General features: G+C 36.2%; 1 long non-coding RNA gene across 1 annotated transcript in view; it reads right to left on the bottom strand.

Annotated features, from left to right (window-relative positions):
* Positions 1-699: 699 nt before the first annotated feature.
* The window catches only part of LOC148763747 (uncharacterized), a 58,299-nt gene continuing 36,802 nt past the window's right edge, over positions 700-22,196 (bottom strand). Inside the window, exons 4-5 of the long non-coding RNA XR_016025155.1 lie at positions 1,688-1,773; positions 700-849 (exon numbers count right to left, since the gene is read on the bottom strand). This is a non-coding gene — a long non-coding RNA (uncharacterized LOC148763747). The remainder of the gene's footprint in view (positions 850-1,687; positions 1,774-22,196) is intronic.

Here is a 22,196-nt window from a genome sequence, read left to right as displayed (position 1 = left end):
ACATTTCAGGCTTAGTATAGGCTGTAGATAGCTGATATTGTCAAAGGCTACAGTTGGCTTTACTTCCTCAAAAACTGTAGGTTTGCAGCCTTCATTTATTTTTGTCACTTTGGGGTCTTCATGTCACTGTAAATTAAACTACATACTTTAGTTATTTGTACTACTGTATGTAAGAATTTATTTTCCTTTTACACTGTAAAAAAAAATTATTTATGCAGTGTTCTAAAAATATTATTGTCACGACCCGGAACCTCCCTCAGGCCCATGACAATCGTCGCGAAGTCCCGATTGACACTCATTATCCGGAATGCCAACCGGAACCCTGCCAGGCTTACATATCATTTTTTTTTCCTTTCCTGTGAGCAATCATTGTTAAATATCGAGTTTTTAGAGAATATACACTATTTTAGATCAAAAACAATCAAAATAAAATTTTCGCCACACAGGGGTATTTTGGTCATTTTTTTCTCAAAAATTTCGAAACTGGCTAAAACGTAATATACAAGTACAAAACACATAATTCATATAAAAAATGAGTTTAAAAGTCTAAAATCTTCATTTCAAACGAAATTACGGTTATTTGAATATAATAAGAAATATTAAGGGAAATATTCTATTTTCTTATAAAACAATATTTATAGAGTTATACGTGAATAATTTTTATAGCGTAGAAACTAAATAAATTTATACACACTGAAATACAGTAAGCCAAAATATTTAATTTAATTTACAATAACAAGATGGCCCCCGAATAAACAAAAGTAAAGAAGACTGTGAACCTACGGTTTGGAAAATGCAGATCCAATGGTAGTCCTCGATGAGATCAGCTATCTACAGTCTATACTGAACCTGAAATGGGTGGAAAGAAGGGTGGTGAGATTATAAAATCCCAATGAGTAAACAGACATTATCATAAATATCTAAAGGCGAGTAAAATTGAGGCAAGTTTAAACAACAAATTTCAACCCATTTCATAATGTTTCTAATTTATTTCTTAAACTATAAAATATTTGTAATTTACCAAAACAGTTGTTAAGGCTTATGGCTTTTATTAAAACAAGGCTCAAGCCAAAACTAATCCTCGGGGATACCTTGGCCGAGGCATCTAACCGAGTCCGCCAAGGGTGTTAAAATATTCACACGTGAAACACATTTTTATTTTTAAAATAAGTCGTCCCTTGGCGTTGGCCGAGTTACACATTCACGTGGGGGTTCGACGTGAAGTGAGCTCTAATACTACCCCGGGAGTTACCCTCCTCGCCTCTAAAACCGGAGTAACTATATAATTGGGTTTACCGTGCCCCTCTAATAGGCAGTCCACAAAAACCCGTCATGCAGTGACTAACCCACCAATTTTAATAAAATTTCGACAGTATAACGTGGCTTTTATTTATTTATCCAGCCTGCATAGTAAAAACAACTTACATAAATTTTCCAATGCACTCACAAAATATAGCCACATATACTCATTTCTCATAAGCCATTCCTAGGAAAATATATATTTTTCAAGTCAATTTGCAGCCTCCAATTACTCAATTTCATAATCAATACAATATATTTTTATTTGTCACATTTATTCCTAAAACATCAAAAATCCCGTTTTAATCTCGTTCTTATTTCATAAAATACATAAAGGGCATTTAAAAATAAACTCTAGATAATTTACAATAATAATAAGTTTACTCACCGTTTGTACAAACTAAAAGCTTTCTAAGCGCCCCGATCACTACTCGTCGGGTACGACTTCTTTGCCTTTTCCGGAAGGCTCTCCTCCTAGACACATTACAAAAATTTACACAATTCATCACATTGATGCTAAATCACTATATAATTAACTTAAATCCTATACTAATGCATGGTATGAAATGCAATAGCCTAAAACGGCTTAAACGCGGTATTAACCTATTTTTGGCATTTTGCCCGATAAATTGCTAATGCGCTCCATTTTAGCTCTAAATCATCCCATTCTCTCTCCAACATTTCTAACCATTAAATATCAGCCAATAACCTTCTAAAAACAACAAAATCAGCTCACTCCCTTCCTTGGAAAATTCGGCCAAAAATGGGACATTAACTCGGTTAATTTTCTACTTTGTTTTTCTATCACGTTTAATCGTTTTTCATCATTTTCTCTTCATTTCCCTTAGAATAAAATCAATTCATCATCATTGTACAGCATTGAGCATCCAGCCAAGAGTGGGTATTGTGAAAATTTAATGATTTCTTGCCCAATTTAATTTCTAAACACATTTAACTAACTAAAACTATCAATTTAATTAAAAATCAAAACCTAAAAATTTCAATTTCTCTCCCCTAGAATTTCGTCCAGGCCTTGATATCACTTTTTGATCTCTCTCCTCAAGCATGCTAAATGGAAATAAAGGCATAGGAAAGGTAGAAATCAAGCTAAAATCGAAAAATCTTACCGTTAGACGCTAAACAGTCGAAAACCGCGAATTCCCCTTTGAATTTTCTTGTTTCTCTTTGGTTTTTCTTTTTTTCTTCCTTTCCTCTCTATTTCCTCTCTTGTTCTTCCTTATGGCCGGCCAGCACTTAAAATGGGGTTTAAATGGGCTGACTTTTCATTAAAATAATATTATATCATTAAAAAAATGCCATGTGTCACTTTCCCATTGGCCCATTTTTAAAATTTCATCCATTTGTTTCCAAATTTTCACCATACACTTGTCCCACATATCCATAGCTTAGATAAAATTCTCAGACTTATCCAAAGTCTCGGTGGAGTAATTTTTGAAATTTACACTTTTGCCCCCGTAAAAGTGAAAAATTACATTTTTACCCATAAAACTGAAAAATTGCCCATAGACATATTTTTCATCCCTTATACTCATATCATTCTCCAATTTGTCAAATTTGATCTAAATTCTCTCAAAATCTCAAATTTTGTCCGCGAGTGGTAAAATTACGATTTTGCCCTTACACTCCAAAAGTCACCAGAATTAAACTTTTTCACTTCCTATCATTAAATTATACTCCAAATAGTTAATCTTGGTCAAAAATTTCACTCCATGATTAAATTATTATCTTAGGTGGTAAAATGACGAATTTGCCCTTGAACATCAAAATTTCCAATTTTACCCCAAATGAACCCTCGAACTCCGAACAATCATTTTTAGTCATTCCTGAACTATAAAATATTAAATTTCATCATACAATTCCTATTTGAACTAGTTCGAGGTTAAATCAACTCAAGTGTATCGTTAGGTACGATATCGAGTTTTGTCTTTTCTTAGGTGCTTTCCTAGCATAATAACATGCTACTCAGTGCATGTATGTCATGACATGTATTTATAGGGTCGGGTTTTAATATTCTACCCCTCTTAAAATAAAATTTTGACCTCAAAATTTCACTTACCAGATTCGACAAATAGATGCGGGTATTGGTTCCTCATCTGATGCTCTACTTCCCATGTCATTTCCTTCATTCGAGCATTCTTTCACAATATTTTCACCATTGGAATGCTCTTGTTCCTCAGCACTCGATCCTTTCGATCTAGAATACGTACCGGCTGCACCTCGAATTTCAAATCTTCATGCAGTTCAATCGGTGGTATCTCTTGAATGTGGGAAGGATCGGGAACATACTTTTTCAACATCGAGACGTGGAAGACATTATGGATCCGATCTAACTCCGGGGGTAATTCAAGTCTGTAAGCCACTGGCCCAATCCTTTCAATGATACGAAAGGGTCCAATATATCTCGGGTTGAGCTTTCCCCTCTTCGCAAATTGAATCACACCTTTCATTATCCAATAAAACACCATAATTTATCATGATAGTATAATCAATAAGATTTAATACTTCAAAGTATTCAAATTATTACCTTTCCAAGGAGAAACCTTAAGAAAAACTTTATCATCGATCTCAAACTCCAAGTCTTTTCTCCGTTTATCTGCATAGCTCTTCTGCCTATCCTGGGCTACCTTTAGCCTCTCTCGTATAACTTTGATCTTGTCATTAGTTAGCTCGATCAATTCCACACTAACTAACTTTCTTTCACCCACTTCATCCCAACAAAGTGGAGTACGACATTTCCTTCCATATAAAGCTTCGTATGGTGCCATACCAATGCTAGATTGAAAGCTGTTGTTGTAAGCAAACTCCACTAACGGCAAGTGTCTATCCCAACTCCCAGTAAAGTCAATGACACAAGCCCGTAGCATATCCTCCAAAGTCTGTATAGTCCTTTCGGATTGACCATCCGTCTGTGGGTGAAAAGCAGTACTAAATCTTAACTTAGTTCCGAGAGCTTCTTGGAATTTTGGCCAAAATTGAGAAGTGAATCGAGGATCTCGATCTGACACTATAGAAACGGGAACTCCATGTAGCTTCACAATCTCATCTATATAGAGCTGAGCCAGCTTCTCAATAGAGTATGTACTATGGACAACTAAAAAGTGAGCGGACTTAGTCAACCGATCTACGATCACCCAGATCGCATCCTTTCCCCTTTGTGTCCGCGGCAGTCCCAAAACAAAATCCATAGTTACATGCTCCCATTTCCACTCGGGAACAGGTAAAGACTGAAGTGTACCTACTGGCCTCTGATGCTCCGCCTTAACTTGCTGACATACAAGACACTTTACTACGAATTCTGCTACGTCTCGCTTCATACCTGGATATCAAGAATTCTCCCTGATAGTCCTATACATCTTGGTGCTTCCTGGATGTAATGCATAGGCAGATGAATGGGCTTCTTCCATGATCGCCTGTCTCAACTGGTTTCCCTCAGGAACACAAACTCGATCTCTAAACATCAAGACGTTATCCTCTCCAAATTTGAACTCACTGACTCCCCCATCGGTCAGTTTTTGAATTTCTTTTCTTAACTCATCATCAGACCTCTGAATGTCCTTGATCTGATTAAGTAACGAAGGTCGCACAATGAAGTTTGCCAATAAGGATCCATCCTCACCATTTCTTAACTGAACCCCAAGAGATTTCATCTCTATTAATGCTGGAAAATAACAACTCTGAAGTGCTACTAAAGACGATGAAGACTTACGACTTAAGGCATCAGCTACAACGTTCGCCTTTCCCGGATGATAGTCTATCACCAAGTCATAATCTTTTATCAACTCCAACCATCGCCTTTGCCTCAAATTAAGCTCCTTTTGGGTGAGCAAATATTTTAAACTCTTGTGATCCGTAAATATTCGACAATGCTCACCATACAAGTAATGCCTCCAGATTTTTAAAGCAAACACCACTGCTGCTAACTCTAAATCATGGGTAGGGTAATTTGCTTCATGCCTCTTTAGCTGTCTAGAAGCATAAGCCACAACTTTTTCATCCTGCATCAATACGCACCCCAACCCCAACTTTGAGGCATCACTATATACTACAAATCCCTTACCATTAACAGGAAGTGTTAAAATAGGAGCGGAGGTTAATCGATTCTTTAGCTCCTGAAATCGATTCTCACAAACATCATCCCACACAAACTTAACTCCTTTACGAGTTAGACGAGTCAGAGGAGCTGCTATCAAAGAAAATCCCTGAACAAATCTTCGGTAATAACCAACTAAGCCAAGGAAACTACGAATCTCAGTTACCGTTCTCGGTTGCTCCCATTGTAAGATTGCCTCAATCTTCTTGGGATCGACATAAATTCCAGGTCCAGACACCACATGTCCCAAGAAAACCACTTCCTTCAACCAGAATTCACATTTAGAGAACTTGGCATAGAGTTGTCTCTCGCGCAAAGTTTGCAACACAATGCGCAAATGGACAGCATGTTCATCATCATTCTTCGAATAAACCAGGATGTCATCTATGAATACTATCACAAACTTATCCAAGTGTGGATGGAACACCCTGTTCATAAGATCCATAAAAACTGCCGGGGCATTAGTCAAACCAAACGGCATCACCAGAAACTCATAATGCCCATAACGCGTCCTGAAAGCAGTCTTGGGTACATCCTGCTCCTTAATCCTCAACTGATAGTACCCAGATCTCAAATCAATCTTAGAGAATACCATAGCACCTCGTAATTGATCAAACAAATCATCTATTCAGGGTAAAGGATATTTATTCTTGATGGTCACTCGATTCAACTGACGGTAATCAATACACAATCGAAGAGTGCCATCCTTCTTCTTGACAAATAGAACTAGTGCTCCCCAAGGAGAAATGCTAGGACGAATGAAACCTTTATCCACTAAATCTTGCAACTGAACTTTCAGTTCCTTCAACTCTGTCGAGCCATTCTATATGGAGGGATAGAAATAGGTGTTGTACCCGGAAGTAAATCAATAGGGAACTCAAGCTCTCGATCAAGAGGCAGTCCCGGTAAATCATCAGGAATACATCACGAAACTCACTTACTATCGGGACATCCTTTAACTTAGGTTCCCCCTTTGAAGTATCAATCACGTATGCCAAATAAGCTGGATACCCTTTCTACACTAATTTCGAAGCTTTGATGGTCGAGATTACACAGGACGGTAATACTCAACGTTTCCCTACAAACACAATCTCTACTCCCTCCGAATTTCGAAGAACAACTTCCTTTCGAAAATAATCCACGTTCGCCCGATGTGCAGTTAACCAGTCCATACCCAATATTAGATCAAAATCCATGATCTCTAGAGGAATTAAGTCACCCCTAAATTCTTCCTCGCCTACCCTTACCCCACAGTCTCTATAACAACTATTTCTAACTAGTTTTTCTCCCAAATGGGTGTAAATTACAATTTCTTCCTCTAATGGTGACAGGTTTCTATCAGCAATTGATGCAAATGTGGTGTTCACATAAGACTTATCTAAGCCAAAATCTATCAAAACATAAGCATCTTTATCAAATAAAGACATAGTACTTGTCACTGCTCCAGGTCGGACCCGTGCCTCATCTTCCGTCACAGCGAAAACTCTTGTCGAGGTACGAGTCTGTGGTCTCGAATGTGGATGTGCCGGGGTATTACTCTTCACACCGAACCGTATGGCCACTCCTTGTCTCGGTGGTAACCCAGAAGAATCTCTCCTCTGCATATCAGTGTGAGCTAGTGAAGATGATGCAACTACCGTGGCTCGTCCTAACCGTGGGTAATTACTCCTAATATGACCCGTCTGTCCACATTGGAAACATCTTGTTGGCCCTCTACATAGCCTACTATGATAATTCCCACAATTTTTGCATCGGTCAGAACCTCCAAAACTCTTCCCAGAACCAGTCATAGCAGATCTGCTAAACCTCGAAGGTCTCTGTTGTGATGGTGGAAATGGAGGTCGAGGAGATGCCACGGAAACAGAAGTAGTACTCCCTAAAATCGCTGAGTCCTTGCCTCTTTTTACTGGCTGACTAGAAGACATACCAGGATTCCTCCTTTTTGCAAACTCAGTCCGAATCTTCCTATTCTCAATCGCGAGCTTCTCAGCCCGTAAAGCCATCTGTACCACCTCTTTATGTGGCTCTCTACCAATCACTGTCATCCGCTCTCTAATCTCATTACGGAGCCCTTCCTCCAAATAACTGGCCTGATCCTGCTCAGATTTCACCAGATCGGGCACATATAACATCAACTCGTTAAAACGAGTCTCGTACTCCTCTACAGTTAGATTCCCCTGTTTCAAACTCAGAAATTCTCTCTTCTTTTCTTTCTGATGAAAATAAGTGAAATACTGACCATCGAATTCCCTGAGAAAATCGGACCACGTCTGAGGAGTAGTGGAACAGGACTTCACTGAATTCCACCAAGTACGAGCCCTCTTCTCTAATAATCTCGTAGCCACCATCAGCTTCATGTCGTCGTCTAATCTCATATTAGAAAGAGTCTCTGAAACCTGATTAATCTAGTCCTTTGCCACAGTGGCATCCAACTCACCCGTGAAAGACACACAACCGAGCTGTCTAGCCTCCTTTAGCTTCTTGGAAATGGATACATCCTGTACCGGTGGTGGAGATAAAGGAGTAATTGGTGGTATTATAGGTGAAACTTGACCAGTCGGAGCTCCACCAGCCATTGCAGTAAAGAAAGCTGCCAATGCCTGTGCTGCCTCAGTAGGCATGGTGGGAATAACCGTAGGTGGCGAAGGAGGTGCAGGATGTGGAGGACTATCGGCCTGCTTAGCAGCAGGTGCTGCCCGAATGGTAGATGCAGCCGATTCTTCCCCTACTGCATCTAGCTGACGACGTTGGGAACGACCTTTTCCCCTCCCAACAGATCTAGCGAGAGGTGGGCGTCCGCGTCGAGGAGGCATAATAATCTATAAGAGAAAACGAGCAAGCTTAGGGAACTTTAGGCTCTATATGAAAATGCATGCATTCTATTCAACCTAACTTAACTTAATCCGGGGCCGCACTGATACTGTAAATTTTTAAAACCACTTTAAAACCAAAAACTCTTATCTTTAAAACCAAAAGCTCTGATACCAATAGAATTGTCACGACCCGGAACCTCCCTCAGGCCCATGACAATCTCCGCGACGTCCCGATTGACACTCATTATCCGGAATGCCAAACGGAACCCCGCAAGGCTTACGTATCAGTTTTTTTCCTTTTCTGTGAGCAATCATTGTTAAATATCGAGTTTTTAGAGAATATACACCATTTTAGATAAAAAACAATCAAAATAAAATTTTCGCCACACAGGGGTATTTTGTTCATTTTTTTCTCAAAAATTTCGAAACTGGCTAAAACATAATATACAAGTACAAAACACATAATTCATATTCAAAATGAGTTTAAAAGTCTAAAATCTTCATTTCAAACGAAATTACGGTTATTTGAATATAATAAGAAATATTAAGGGAAATATTCTATTTTCTTATAAAATAATATTTATAGAGTTATACGTGAATAATTTTTATAGCGTAGAAACTAAATAAATTTATACACACTGAAATACAGTAAGCCAAAATATTTAATTTAATTTACAATAACAAGATGGCCCCCGAATAAACAAAAGTAAAGAGGACTGTGAACCTACGGTTTGAAAAATGCAGATCCAATGGTAGTCCTCGATGAGATCAGCTATCTACAGTCTATACTGAACCTGAAATGGGTGGAAAGAAGGGTGGTGAGATTATAAAATCCCAATGAGTAAACAGACATTATCATAAATATCTAAAGGCGAGTAAAATGGAGGCAAGTTTAAACAACAAATTTCAACCCATTTCATAATGTTTTCAATTTATTTTTTAAACTATAAAATATTTGTAATTTACCAAAACAGTTGTTAAGGCTTATGGCTTTTATTAAAACAAGGCTCAAGCCAAAACTAATCCTCGGGGATACCTTGGCTGAGGCATCTAACCAAGTCCGTCAAGGGTGTTAAAATATTCACACGTGAAACACATTTTTATTTTTAAAATAAGTCGTCCCTTAGCGTTGGCCGAGTTACACATTCACGTGAGGGTTCGACGTGAAGTGAGCTCTAATACTACCCCGGGAGTTACCCTCCAAGCCTCTACAACCGGAGTAACTATATAACTGGGTTTACCGTGCCTCTCTAATAGGCAGTCCACGGAAACCCGTCACTGCAGTGACTAACCCACCAATTTTAATAAAATTTCGACAGTATAACATGGCTTTTATTTATTTATCCAGCCTGCATAGTAAAAACAACTTACATAAATTTCCCAATGCACTCACAAAATATAGCCACATATACTCATTTCTCATAAGCCATTCCTAGGAAAATATATATTTTTCAAGTCAATTTGCAGCCTCCAATTACTCAATTTCATAATCAATACAATATATTTTTATTTGTCACAAATATTCCTAAAACATCAAAAATCCCGTTTTAATCTCGTTCTCATTTCATAAAATACATAAAGGGCATTTAAAAATAAACTCTAGATAATTTACAATAATAATAAGTTTACTCACCGTTTGTACAAACTAAAAGCTTTCTAAGCGCCCCGATCACTACTCGTCGGGTACGACTTCTTTGCCTTTTTCGGAAGGCTCTCCTCCTAGACACATTACAAAAATTTACACAATTCATCACATTGATGCTAAATCACTATATAATTAACTTAAATCCTATACTAATGCATGGTATGAAATGCAATAGCCTGAAACAGCTTAAACGCGGTATTAACCTATTTTTGGCACTTTGCCCGATAAATTGCTAACGCGCTCCATTTTAGCTCTAAATCATCCCATTCTCTCTCCAACATTTCTAACCATTAAATATCAGCCAATAACCTTCTAAAAACAACAAAATCAGCTCACTCCCTTTCTTGGAAAATTCGGCCAAAAATGAGACATTAACTCAGTTAATTTTCTACTTTGTTTTTCCATCACGTTTAATCGTTTTTCATCATTTTCTCTTCATTTCCCTTAGAATAAAATCAATTCATCATCATTGTACAGCATTGAGCATCCAGCCAAGAGTGGGTATTGTGAAAATTTAATGATTTCTTGCCCAATTTAATTTCTAAACACATTTAACTAACTAAAACTATCAATTTAACTAAAAATCAAAACCTAAAAATTTCAATTTCTCTCCCCTAGAATTTCGTCCAGGCCTTGATATCACTTTTTGATCTCTCTCCTCAAGCATGATAAATGGAAATAAAGGCATAGGAAAGGTAGAAATCAAGCTAAAATTGAAAAATCTTACCGTTAGACCCGTAAACAGTCGAATATCGCGAATTCCCCTTTGAATTTTCTTGTTTCTCTTTGGTTTTTCTTTTTTTCTTCCTTTCCTCTCTATTTCCTCTCTTGTTCTTCCTTATGGCCGGCCAGCACTTAAAATGGGGTTTAAATGGGCTGACTTTTCATTAAAATAATATTATATCATTAAAAAAATGCCATGTGTCACTTTCCCATTGGCCCATTTTTAAAATTTCATCCATTTGTTTCCAAATTTTCACCATACACTTGTCCCACATATCCATAGCTTAGATAAAATTCTCAGACTTATCCAAAGTCTCGGTGGAGTAATTTTTGAAATTTACACTTTTGCCCTCGTAAAAGTGAAAAATTACATTTTTACCCAAAAAACTGAAAAATTGCCCATGGACATATTTTTCATCCCTTATACTCATACCATTCTCCAATTTGTCAAATTTGATCTAAATTCTCTCAAAATCTCAAATTTTGTCTGCGGGTGGTAAAATTACGATTTTACCCTTACACTCCAAAAATCACCAGAATTAAACTTTTTTCACTTCCTATCATTAAATTATACTCCAAATAGTTAATCTTGGTCAAAAATTTCACTCCATGATCAAATTATTATCTTAGGTGGTAAAATGACGATTTTGCCCTTAAACATCAAAATTTCTAATTTTACCCCAAATGAACTCTCGAACTCCGAACAATCATTTTTAGTCATTCCTGGACTATAAAATATTAAATTTCATCCTACAATTCCTATTTGAACTAGTTCGAGGTTAAATCAACTCAAATGTACCGTTAGGTACGATATCGGATTTCGTTTTTTCTTAGGTGCTTTCCTAGCATAATAACATACTACTCAGTGCATGTATGTCATGACATGTATTTATAGGGTCGGGTTTTACAATTATTTATAAGAAAATAGAATATTTTGTTTAATATTTTTATTTTATTCTAACAATCATAATTTCACTTTAAACGAATGTTTTAGACATCTAATTTATTTTTGATTTTGAAATATGTGTTATGCACTTATATACTACATTATTAGCTGGTATAGAAATTTTGAGAAAAAATGACCAAAATACCCATGTGAGACGAAAATTATTATTTTTTATTGTTTTAAGTTGGAAATAGTTTAAAATCTTTTAGAACATGATATTTAGCAATGATTACTCACAGGGAAAAATGAGAAACTGATATTGAAGCCTTGCGGGGTTCCGGTTGGCATTCCAAGTATTGAGTGTCTATCGAGACACCGCGGCGATTGTCACAAGCTAGAAGGGAGTACCGGGTCCTGATACCGCCCTCGATTTTTAGATCGGTTCGGGTAGGGAGGGAGTGCCCCCGATAACTGAACCATAGTTGCCCAAGATCGACGGTCACAATCGACGCTAGCAACTGCCATTGAATAACCGTGTTGACGATTATTGGGGTAATCGGTTCTAGTCTGTTGATCGATTGCAATCGACCGATGCTCTGTCCTTGAAGGAAGATAAGTCGTCACTAATGATGATGACTTTCGTTGGAAATGACATTTTAGATCTTCCATTTAGTGGTATGCAGGGTCGGCTTTTGAGTAAAGCCACCCAAGCAAAGGCTTTAGGCCCCAAGTTGGGGAAGCCTTATAATTTTATAATAATTATAATATAATTAATTATATTAACAAATATAAAAGTAAAAAATAATTAATAAAATTACTTATTCTCTCACTTCCCTAATTTTATGTCTAATAAATCTCAATTTTCAATCACTTCTTAATTTTTAGAATTCTATTAATTCTCAACTATTTCTCTTATTTCTAATCAACTAACGGTCATATGTATTTAATCATTTCTAACAGCTATATTTTTCTCACTTATTTCTCCAATCTCCAATCAATGTATCTAATGATTTCTAACAGCTATTTTTTTCCTATATATAAAACCAATTATTTTTTTTCAATGTATAATATCTATATTTGAATTCTTTATTTCTCATTTGCTTTTTTTTCCTTTAATTTCGATTTTCCTCCAAAGAATACACAGAAAGTCTGTTATGTTATTATCTTCATAAAGCCGTGAGCCTCATTTGTGATTTACAATAAGCATTCAACAATTAAGTACTATTGTTCTAATCTTTACAGACTCTGTTACTTTAATTTAAAGTTTATAATATATTATTATATTATCTTTATTTTATGTGATAGTTGATTTATTTGAATGAGAAATTTTGATCGTTCATTTTATATTAGCCATTTAAAAATATAAGATAATTATAATAGCTAAATATTTTTCTACCTCATAATAAATATTTGAATATGTCAAATCGAAAATATGAATCTGGTTATTCAAAGCTTTAAAAAAATGAAGAATTGAAAGTTTAATACAATCTCAAAAAGGAGTACTTGATAAATTTTTTACAAGTAATAAAAATAATGAATTAGAAATTATTAATGAATGTCCTTTAAACAAACAAGTTAATAATCTTAGAAAGTTAGATGATGATGATGAAATACTAGAACAAGAAGTTAATGATGAGATTCAAAATTATCATAGAAATCATGAAGAGATTCAAAATGATCATAGAAATTATGATGAAGAGGATCAACCAATTAATTTAAATGACTGCGCTCCTAAAGATATTTATGATCCAAATCAATGGACAAATATTGATACAAATTTAAGAGATTTATTAGCAGAGAAAGGTCCAATTAAATTTAATGATTTAGATTTTTCCTAAAGATGAATTTCAAGATATTTTTAAAAGAAATTATACAAATGGAATAAAACAATCCAATTGACATACTTAATCATATAGAAGGCTCAATTCTTTTCCAAATACATATATTGCTTTTAAAATAGAGTTAATAATTTTAATAAGTCTTTCTTCAAGAAAAAGAAGTTTTTCAAAATTAAAATTAATAAAATTTTATTTAAAATCAACAGTACCTCAAGAAAGATGAAATGAATGGGTTATATTTATCAATTGAAAAAGAAATATTAGAAGAATAAATTATAAAAGTTTAATTAAAAATTTTGCATTTCAAAAAGCTAAAAGTATAAAATTTTAATAATTTTTAATTTCAATAAAAAAAAGAACTCATTTGAATATTTCGTTTTAAATTTTTGAGCTTATTGAGCTGCACCTAGTGGTATGGCATCTTGAATAAGGCAAGTGCCCAAGCCTTTGATACATGGAATGAGTTGCCATTATTATAATGCCCTTTTCATGTTTTGTAACAATCAAATATCAATTTGATATGAAAATGAAATGAAGTAGCTCTTCCTTTTCTCATGAATCTCGTTAATGGTTTTGAGAAATTAATTTTAATTTCTTTAAATAAAACTCTCCAGATGAAATTCTCACACTAACTACTCCTTAAGGAGTTCAGTATAGAGCATACCATTTGCACACATCATCTCAATTCTCACCTACTTACACTTTTTCAAATTTCCACCTAGAATTAAAGGTTATAGTAATTAATTTTTATCCAATGATATCTTAAACTTGCTCTTTTTATATTTCTTCCAATCAATCAAACATAATAAGATGGTAAATGTTGGTATATACCCTTGAGCCAATTGGATTGGTCAAGAAATATATATATATATATATATATATATATATATATATATATATATATATTATCATTTAATGTATATTTAATCGCATAATTATGTGTGATAGAGATTTTCCTTCATCTTAGTGCAATAATAAGGAGTTATTAAGTACTAATTGGATGAAGCCCATGGAACATAAAGGCCTTGCAAGAGAATTGTAAAGTTGTTACAATTATGAGATCACTATGCATCAAAGCCATGTTCCTAAAATTGTTCCTAGTCATTATATTGTCAAGACAGGGCATTAACAATGCTCAAAGACTGGTACATGTTAAGCCTCTTTCCTTGAGAAGTAAGCAATCTGTAAAGCCCGACCTTATAAAATACTATTCATGACATACATGTGATGATAGCATGATTGCATGCTAGGAGAGTCTCGAAAAATTTACAAAAGTCAATATTGTACCTAGAGGTACAACAAAGTTGATTTAATCCTCGAACTAGATCAAATAGGAATTTTAAGGTGAGATTAAGAGCGTCACAGTCCAAGGATGACTCAAAATGGTAATTCGGAGTTTGAGTATCAATTTGGAGTCAAATCGGAATTTTCACTATCTAGGGGCAAAATGGTCATTTGCCACCTAAGGACAAAATGAAAATTTTAGAAAAGATTTATTTGGCCCCATTTGACTTATTGGAGTATAATTTGACTTATTGGAGTATGATTTGAGGTTTAAAAGTGAAAAATTTTAATTTCGGTATAATTTAGAGTATAGGGGTAAAATGGTAATTTTGCCACTCTAGGGGCAAAATTGTAATTTTCCACCTCTAGGATATTTTTTCCAGCACATGGTCTTCCTTTATCCTCATTTTTGACCTTTGACTAATCATGTGGTGGAGATAAAATGTTTAAATTTTTAAAATTTTAAAAATGGACCAATAAGAAAATGCCATGTGTCAAGCTTAGGATAATTTAATATTTAACTTAAAAATCAGCATAATATCAGCCCATTACTCTCCAAATATTCGGCCAAGCAAGGAAGAGAGAGAAAGAGAGGAAGAACAAACCCTAGGTGAGGAATTTCAAGAGAAAAAGTGTGGAAAATCAAGGAAAACAAGTGAAAAAGGTAGGATTTTTCAACTTAAGCTTGAAATCTATTTTCCTTGAGCATTTCTCCATATTTTTCATGCTTAAATTACATGTTTTCATGATGAATTGATGGCTGATCAAAATGAGTTAGGAGAGAGAAAGTTGTTAGATTAATTTGATTTTAAGTTATGTTAGTGTTTTTAGTTAGTTTAGCATATTAGAAACAAAACAACAAGAAAAGAATTTATTTTCTCCCACAACCATTAATGGCCGAATTTACCATGTATGAGTGAGGATGAGTTTGATTTTTATTATAAGAGAATTGGTTAAGAAATGATGAATTATGAGCCTAGAAAAATAATGGGAATTTTCGGAGCAAAAATACGAATTTTTACCCACTATGGGTATTTTTGTAATTTGCTACCGAGACTGATAATTTGCACCACACTAAGGGACATTAAGTCAATTTGGGTGCAATTGAGGTATAGTAACTGAAAAAAATTAATTTGGGATTAAATTGGACACGTTAGTAATTTAATCGGATGATAAGACGAATTAGGTCAATATCGAGTTTAGACAGTTACTAGTGCAATTTTGCATTCCATATTATGCATTAATAGTCTAAATTAGTTTAATTTTAATTTAGTACCAATGTAGTAAATTTCTCGATTTTGTACTGTGTTAAGGTGGTGAGTCCTCCGATAAAGGCAAGGAAATTGCATCTGATGACCGGTAGACAGAGTGCATCGAAAGTCTGCATTCTAGACATTGTGAGTAAACTTACTGTCATTTTAATTATCTAGGGTGATTTTTAGGGGATTTCATGAATTCTATGGAAAAAGGAATTTAAAAAGGTAAATTTTCATGTTTTATGAATAAATGTGTTTCAATAAAATTAAATTATAAATTGTTTTGAAATTAATAATGATTTTGAAAAATAGAGTACACGGAGACTGTTAATTGTGGCAATTTGATTGTTTAAATTGATTGCCTTATGATAAATCGAGCATGATTGGTTAGTTGGCAATTGTATTGAAATACGAATTGTTTGGTTGCCTTGAAAGACTGCGAATTACAAAATTGCCATATCATGTTATTGAGTTTTATTGTATGGTGGATTATATATTAATTAATCACTGCAGTAAAGGGTTTTTGTGGACCAGCCTTTTAGAAGGGCACGGTAAACCCCATTATATTCTTACCTCGAACGGAGAGGCGCGTAGGGTATCTCTTGGGGTAAAGCTTAGGGTTCACTTCACGCCAAACCACCACGTGAGGGGGAACTCAGCCAACACCAAGGAATGGCTATGTTTTTAAAACAAAAACATGATTTATGTGAAATATGAATTTTAATAGCCTTGGCGGTCTCGGTAGGATGCCTCGGCCAAGGTGTCCCTGAAAATGGATTTATGGCACAAGCCTAGTTTTTATGAAATTCATAAGCCTCTTTACATATTTTAAATGAAATGTATTCTAATGCTGTGACCCAGTTTACGATGATTTACTTTATTGTCTCCATGTACTCAACTCTATATATTTATGATGATATTTGTTTACTCATTGGGATTTTATAATCTCACCACCCTCCTTTCCACCCATTTCAGGTTCAGTATAGACTGTAGATAGCTGATCTCATCGAGGACTACCGTTGGATCTGCATTTTCCAAACCGTAGGTTCACAGTCCTCTTTACTTTTGTTTATTCGGGGGCCCTCTTGTTATTGTAAATTAAATTAAATATTTTGGCTTATTGTATTTCAGTATGTATAAATTTATTTAAATTTTACGCTATAAAAATTATTTACGTATAACTTTATAAAAATTGTTTTATAAGAAAATAGAATATTTTACTTAATATTTCTTTTATTTTCTTATTATATTCAAATAATCGTAATTTCGTTTTAAATGAAGATTTTAGACTTTTAAACTCATTTTGAATATGAATTATGTGTTTTGTACTTGTATATTACGTTTTAGCCAGTTTCAAAATTTTTGAGAAAAATGACCAAAATACCCCTATGAGACGAAAATTAATATTTTATTTGTTTTTAGTTAGAAACATTTTAAAATCTTTTAGAACACGATATTTGACAATGGTTGCCCACAAGGGAAATGAGAAACGATAGTAAAACCTTGCGGGGTTTCGGGTTGACATTCAAGGCAATGAGTGTCTATCGGGACACCGCGGCGGTTGTCACGGGCTCGAGGGGATTACTGGGTCGTGACAATTCGATTGGTATCAGAGCTTTTGGTTTTAAAGATAAGAGTTTTTGGTTTTAAAGTGGTTTTAAAAATTTACAGTATCAGTGTGGCCCCGGATTAAGTTAGGTTAGGTTGAATAGAATGCATGCATCTACATATAGAGCCTAAGGTTACCTAAACTTACTCGTATTCTTTTATAGATTATAATGCCTCCTCGACGCTAACGCCCACCTTTCACTAGATCGATTGGGAGGGAAAGAGGTCGTTCCTAACGTCATCAGTTAGATGCAGTAGGGGAAGAATCGACTGCGTCTACCATTCGGGCAGCACCTACTGTTGAGCAGGCCGATAGTCCTCCACATCCTTTGCCTCCTCAACCACCTACTGGTATTCCCGCCATGCCTACTGAGGCAGCATAGGCATTGGCAGCTTTCTTTACCACAATGGCTGGTCAAGCTCAAATTGGTCAAGTTCCACTTATAGTGCCTCCAGCTACTCCTTTAGTTCCACCACCGGTACAAGATGTATCCATTTCCAAGAAGCTAAAGGAGGCTAGACAGCTCGGTTGTGTGTCTTTCGCGGGTGAGTTGGATGCCACTGTGGAAAAGGACTGGATTAATCAGGTTTCAGAGACTCTCTCTGATATGGGATTAGATGACGACATGAAGCTGATGGTAGCTACGAGATTATTAGAGAAGAGGGCTCGTAATTGGTGGAATTCGGTGAAGTCTCGTTCCACTACTCCTCAAACATGGTCCGATTTTCTCAAGGAATTCGATGGTCAGTATTTCACTTATTTTCATCAGAAAGAAAAGAAGAGAGAATTTCTGAGTTTGAAATAGGAGAATCTAATTGTAGAGGAGTACGAGACTCGTTTTAACGAGTTGATGTTATATGTGCCGGATTTGGTGAAATTTGAACAAGATCAGGCCAGTTATTTCGAGGAAGGGCTCCGTAATGAGATTAGAGAGCGGATGACAGTGACTGGTAGGTAGCCACATAAAGAAGTGGTACAGATGGCTTACAGGCTAAGAAGCTCGCAACTGAGAATAGGAGGATTCGGACTAAGTTTGCAAAACGGAGGAATCCTGGTATGTCTTCTAGTCAACCAGTAAAAAGAGGCAAGGACTCAGCGACTTCATGGAGCACTACTTTTGTTTTTGTGACATCTCCTCGACCTCCATTTCCACCATCACAGTAGAGACCTTCGAGGTTTAGCAAATTTGCTATGATTGGTTCTAGGAAGAGTTCCGAAGGTTCTGACAGATGTAGAAATTATGGAAATTATCATGTTGGGCTGTGTAGGGGGCTTGCATTATGTTTTCATTGTGGTCAGTCGGGTCATATTAGGAGTAATTGCCCACTATTAGGACGAGCCACTGTAGCTGCATCATCTCCACCAGCTCGCACTGATATGCAGAGGAGAGATTCTTTTGGGTTACCACCGAGACAGGGAGTAGCCATACGGTCCGGTGTGGAGAGTAATACCCCGACACATCCACCTTTGAGACCACAGACTCGTACCCCGACACATCCACCTTCGAGACCACAAACTCGTACCTCGACAAGAGTTTTCGTTGTGACGAAAGATGAGGCACGGGTCTGACCTGGAGCAGTGACAGGTATTATGTCTTTATTTGATAAAGATGCTTATGTTTTGATAGATTCTGGCTCAGATAGATCTTATGTGAGTACGACATTTGCATCAATTGCTGATAGAAACCTGTCACCATTAGAGGGAGAAATTGTAGTGCATACCTCTCTAGGAGAACAATTGATTAGAAATACTTGTTATAGAGACTGTGGGGTAAGGGTAGGTGAGGAAGAATTTAGGGGTGACTTAATTCCTCTAGAGATCTTGGATTTTGATTTAATATTGGGTATGGACTGGTTAACTGCACATCGGGCGAATGTGGATTGTTTTCGAAAATAAGTTGTTCTTCGAAATTCCAAAGGAGTAGAGATTGTGTTTGTAGGGGAACATCGAGTATTACCATCTTATGTAATCTCGGCCATCAAAGCTTCGAAATTAGTGCAAAAAGGGTATCCGGCTTATTTGGCATACGTGATTGATACTTCAAAAGGAGAACCTAAGTTAGAGGATGTCCCATTAGTAAGTGAGTTTCCTGATGTATTTCTTGATGATTTACCGAGACTACCTCCTGATCGAGAGCTTGAGTTCCCTATTGATTTACTTCCGAGTACCACACCTATTTCTATCCCTCCATATAGAATGGCTCCGGCAGAGTTGAAGGAACTGAAAGTCCAGTTGCAAGATTTGGTGGATAAAAGTTTCATTCGCCCTAGCATTTCTCCTTAGGGAGCACCAGTCCTATTTGTAAATAAGAAGGATGGCACTCTTCGATTGTGTATCGATTATCATCAGCTGAACCGAGTGACCATCAAGAATAAATACCCTTTACCCCGGATAGATGATCTTTTTGATCAATTACGAGGTGCTATAGTATTCTTTAAGATTGATTTGAGATCTAGGTACTATCAGTTGAGGATTAAGGAGCCGGATGTATCCAAGACTGCCTTCAGGACGCGTTATGGGCATTATGAGTTTCTGGTGATGCCGTTTGGTTTGACTAATGCCCCGATAGTTTTTATGGATCTTATGAACAGGGTGTTCCATCCATACTTGGATAAGTTTGTGATAGTATTCATAGATGACATCCTAGTTTATTCGAAGAATGATGATGAACATGTTGTCCATTTGAGCATTGTGTTGTAAACTTTGGGCGAGAGGCAACTTTATGCCAAGTTCTCTAAATGTGAATTCTGGTTGAAGGAAGTGGTTTTCTTGGGACATGTGGTGTCTGAAGCTGAAATTTATGTCGATCCCAAGAAGATCGAGGCAATCTTGCAATGGGAGCAACCGAAAACGGTAACTAAGATTCGTAGTTTCCTTAGCTTAGCCGGTTATTACCGAAGATTTGTTCAAGGATTTTCTTTAATAGCAGCTCCTCTGACTCGTTTGACTCGTAAAGGAGTTAAGTTTGAGTGGGATAATGTTTGTGAGAATCGATTTCAGGAGCTAAAGAACTGGTTAACCTCCGCTCCCGTTTTAACACTTTTTGTTAGTGGAAAAGAATTTGTGGTATACAGTGATGCATCTAAGTTGGGATTAGGGTGTGTATTGATGCAGGATGAGAAAGTAATAGCTTACGCTTCCTGGCAGTTGAAAAAGCATGAGACGAATTACCCTACTCATGACTTGGAGTTAGCAGCAGTAGTCTTCGCATTGAAGATTTGGAGACATTATTTATATGGTGAGCGTTGCTGGATTTTTACTGATCATAAGAGTTTGAAGTATTTGCTCACCCAGAAAGAGCTTAACTTGAGACAGAGACGATGGTTGGAGTGGATTAAGGATTATGACTTAGTGATTGATTATCATCCGGGAAAAGCAAATGTGGTAGCGGATGCCTTAAGTCGTAAATCCTATCGTCGTTAGCAACACTTCGGAGTTCTTATTTTTCAATGTTACTTGATATGAAATCTCTAGGGATCCAGTTGAATAATGGTGAGGATGGAACCCTACTTGCTAGTTTCATCGTGAGACCTTCATTGTTGAATCAGATCAGAGAATTGCAGAAATTTGATGATTGGTTGAAACGAGAAGTTCAAAAGTTGCAAGATGGAGAAACTAGTGAGTTTAGACTCAGCGATGATGGTACTTTGATACTTAGAGACCGAATTTGTGTCCCTAAGGATGATAAGTTGAGACGAGCTATTTTGGAGGAAGCTCATTCTTCCGCCTATGCTTTACATCCCGGAAGCACCAAGATGTATTGGACTATTAAAGAAAGTTATTGGTGGTCGGGTATGAAACGAGACATAGCAAAGTTTGTAACGAAATGTCTCACATGTCAACAGATCAAGGCGGAGCATCAAAAATCATCAGGTACTCTTCAGCCTTTATCGATTCCTGAATGGAAGTGGGAACACGTGACTATGGACTTTGTATTGGGTTTGTCGCGGACACAAAGTGGGAAGGATGCTATTTGGGTGATTGTGGATAGATTGACTAAGTTCGCCCATTTTTTGGCTATCCGTAGCACGTATTCAATTGAGAGGCTGGCAAGACTTTATATAGATGAGGTTGTGAGATTACATGGAGTTCCAATTTCTATTGTGTCAGATCGAGACCCTCGGTTTACTTCTAAATTTTGGCCAAAATTTCAGGAAGCTTTTGGAACTAAATTGAGATTTAGTACTACCTTTCATCCACATACAGATGGTCAATTTGAGAGAACTATTCAGACCTTGGAGGATATGTTACGGGCTTGTGTCATTGACTTTATTGGGAGTTGGGACATACACTTGCCATTGGTGGAGTTCGCTTATAATAATAGTTTTCAGTCTAGTATTGGGATGGCACCATACGAGGCTTTGTATGGAAGGAAGTGCCGAACTCCGTTCTGTTGGGATGAAGTAGGTGAGAGGAAATTGGTGAATGTGGAATTGATTGATCTGACAAATGATAAGGTCAAGGTTATCCGAGAGCTGTTAAAGACAGCTCAAGATAGGCAGAAGAATTATTCGGATAAACGAAGGAAAGATTTGGAGTTTGAAGTAGACGATAAAGTTTTTCTTAAGGTTTCTCCTTGGAAAGGTAATAATTTGAAAATTCCAAGTATTAAATCTTATTTGATTATACTATTGTGATAATTTGTGGTATTTATTGGATAATGAAAGGTGTGATTCGATTCGCGAATAAGGGAAAGCTCAATCCAAGATACATTGGACCCTTTCGTATCATT

This window comes from Theobroma cacao, chromosome 3 (genome assembly GCF_053813885.1).
Source record: "Theobroma cacao isolate CCN51 chromosome 3, ASM5381388v1, whole genome shotgun sequence".
NCBI classification, from domain to species: domain Eukaryota; kingdom Viridiplantae; phylum Streptophyta; class Magnoliopsida; order Malvales; family Malvaceae; genus Theobroma; species Theobroma cacao.
This window is presented reverse-complemented; position numbering and strand designations above follow the sequence as displayed.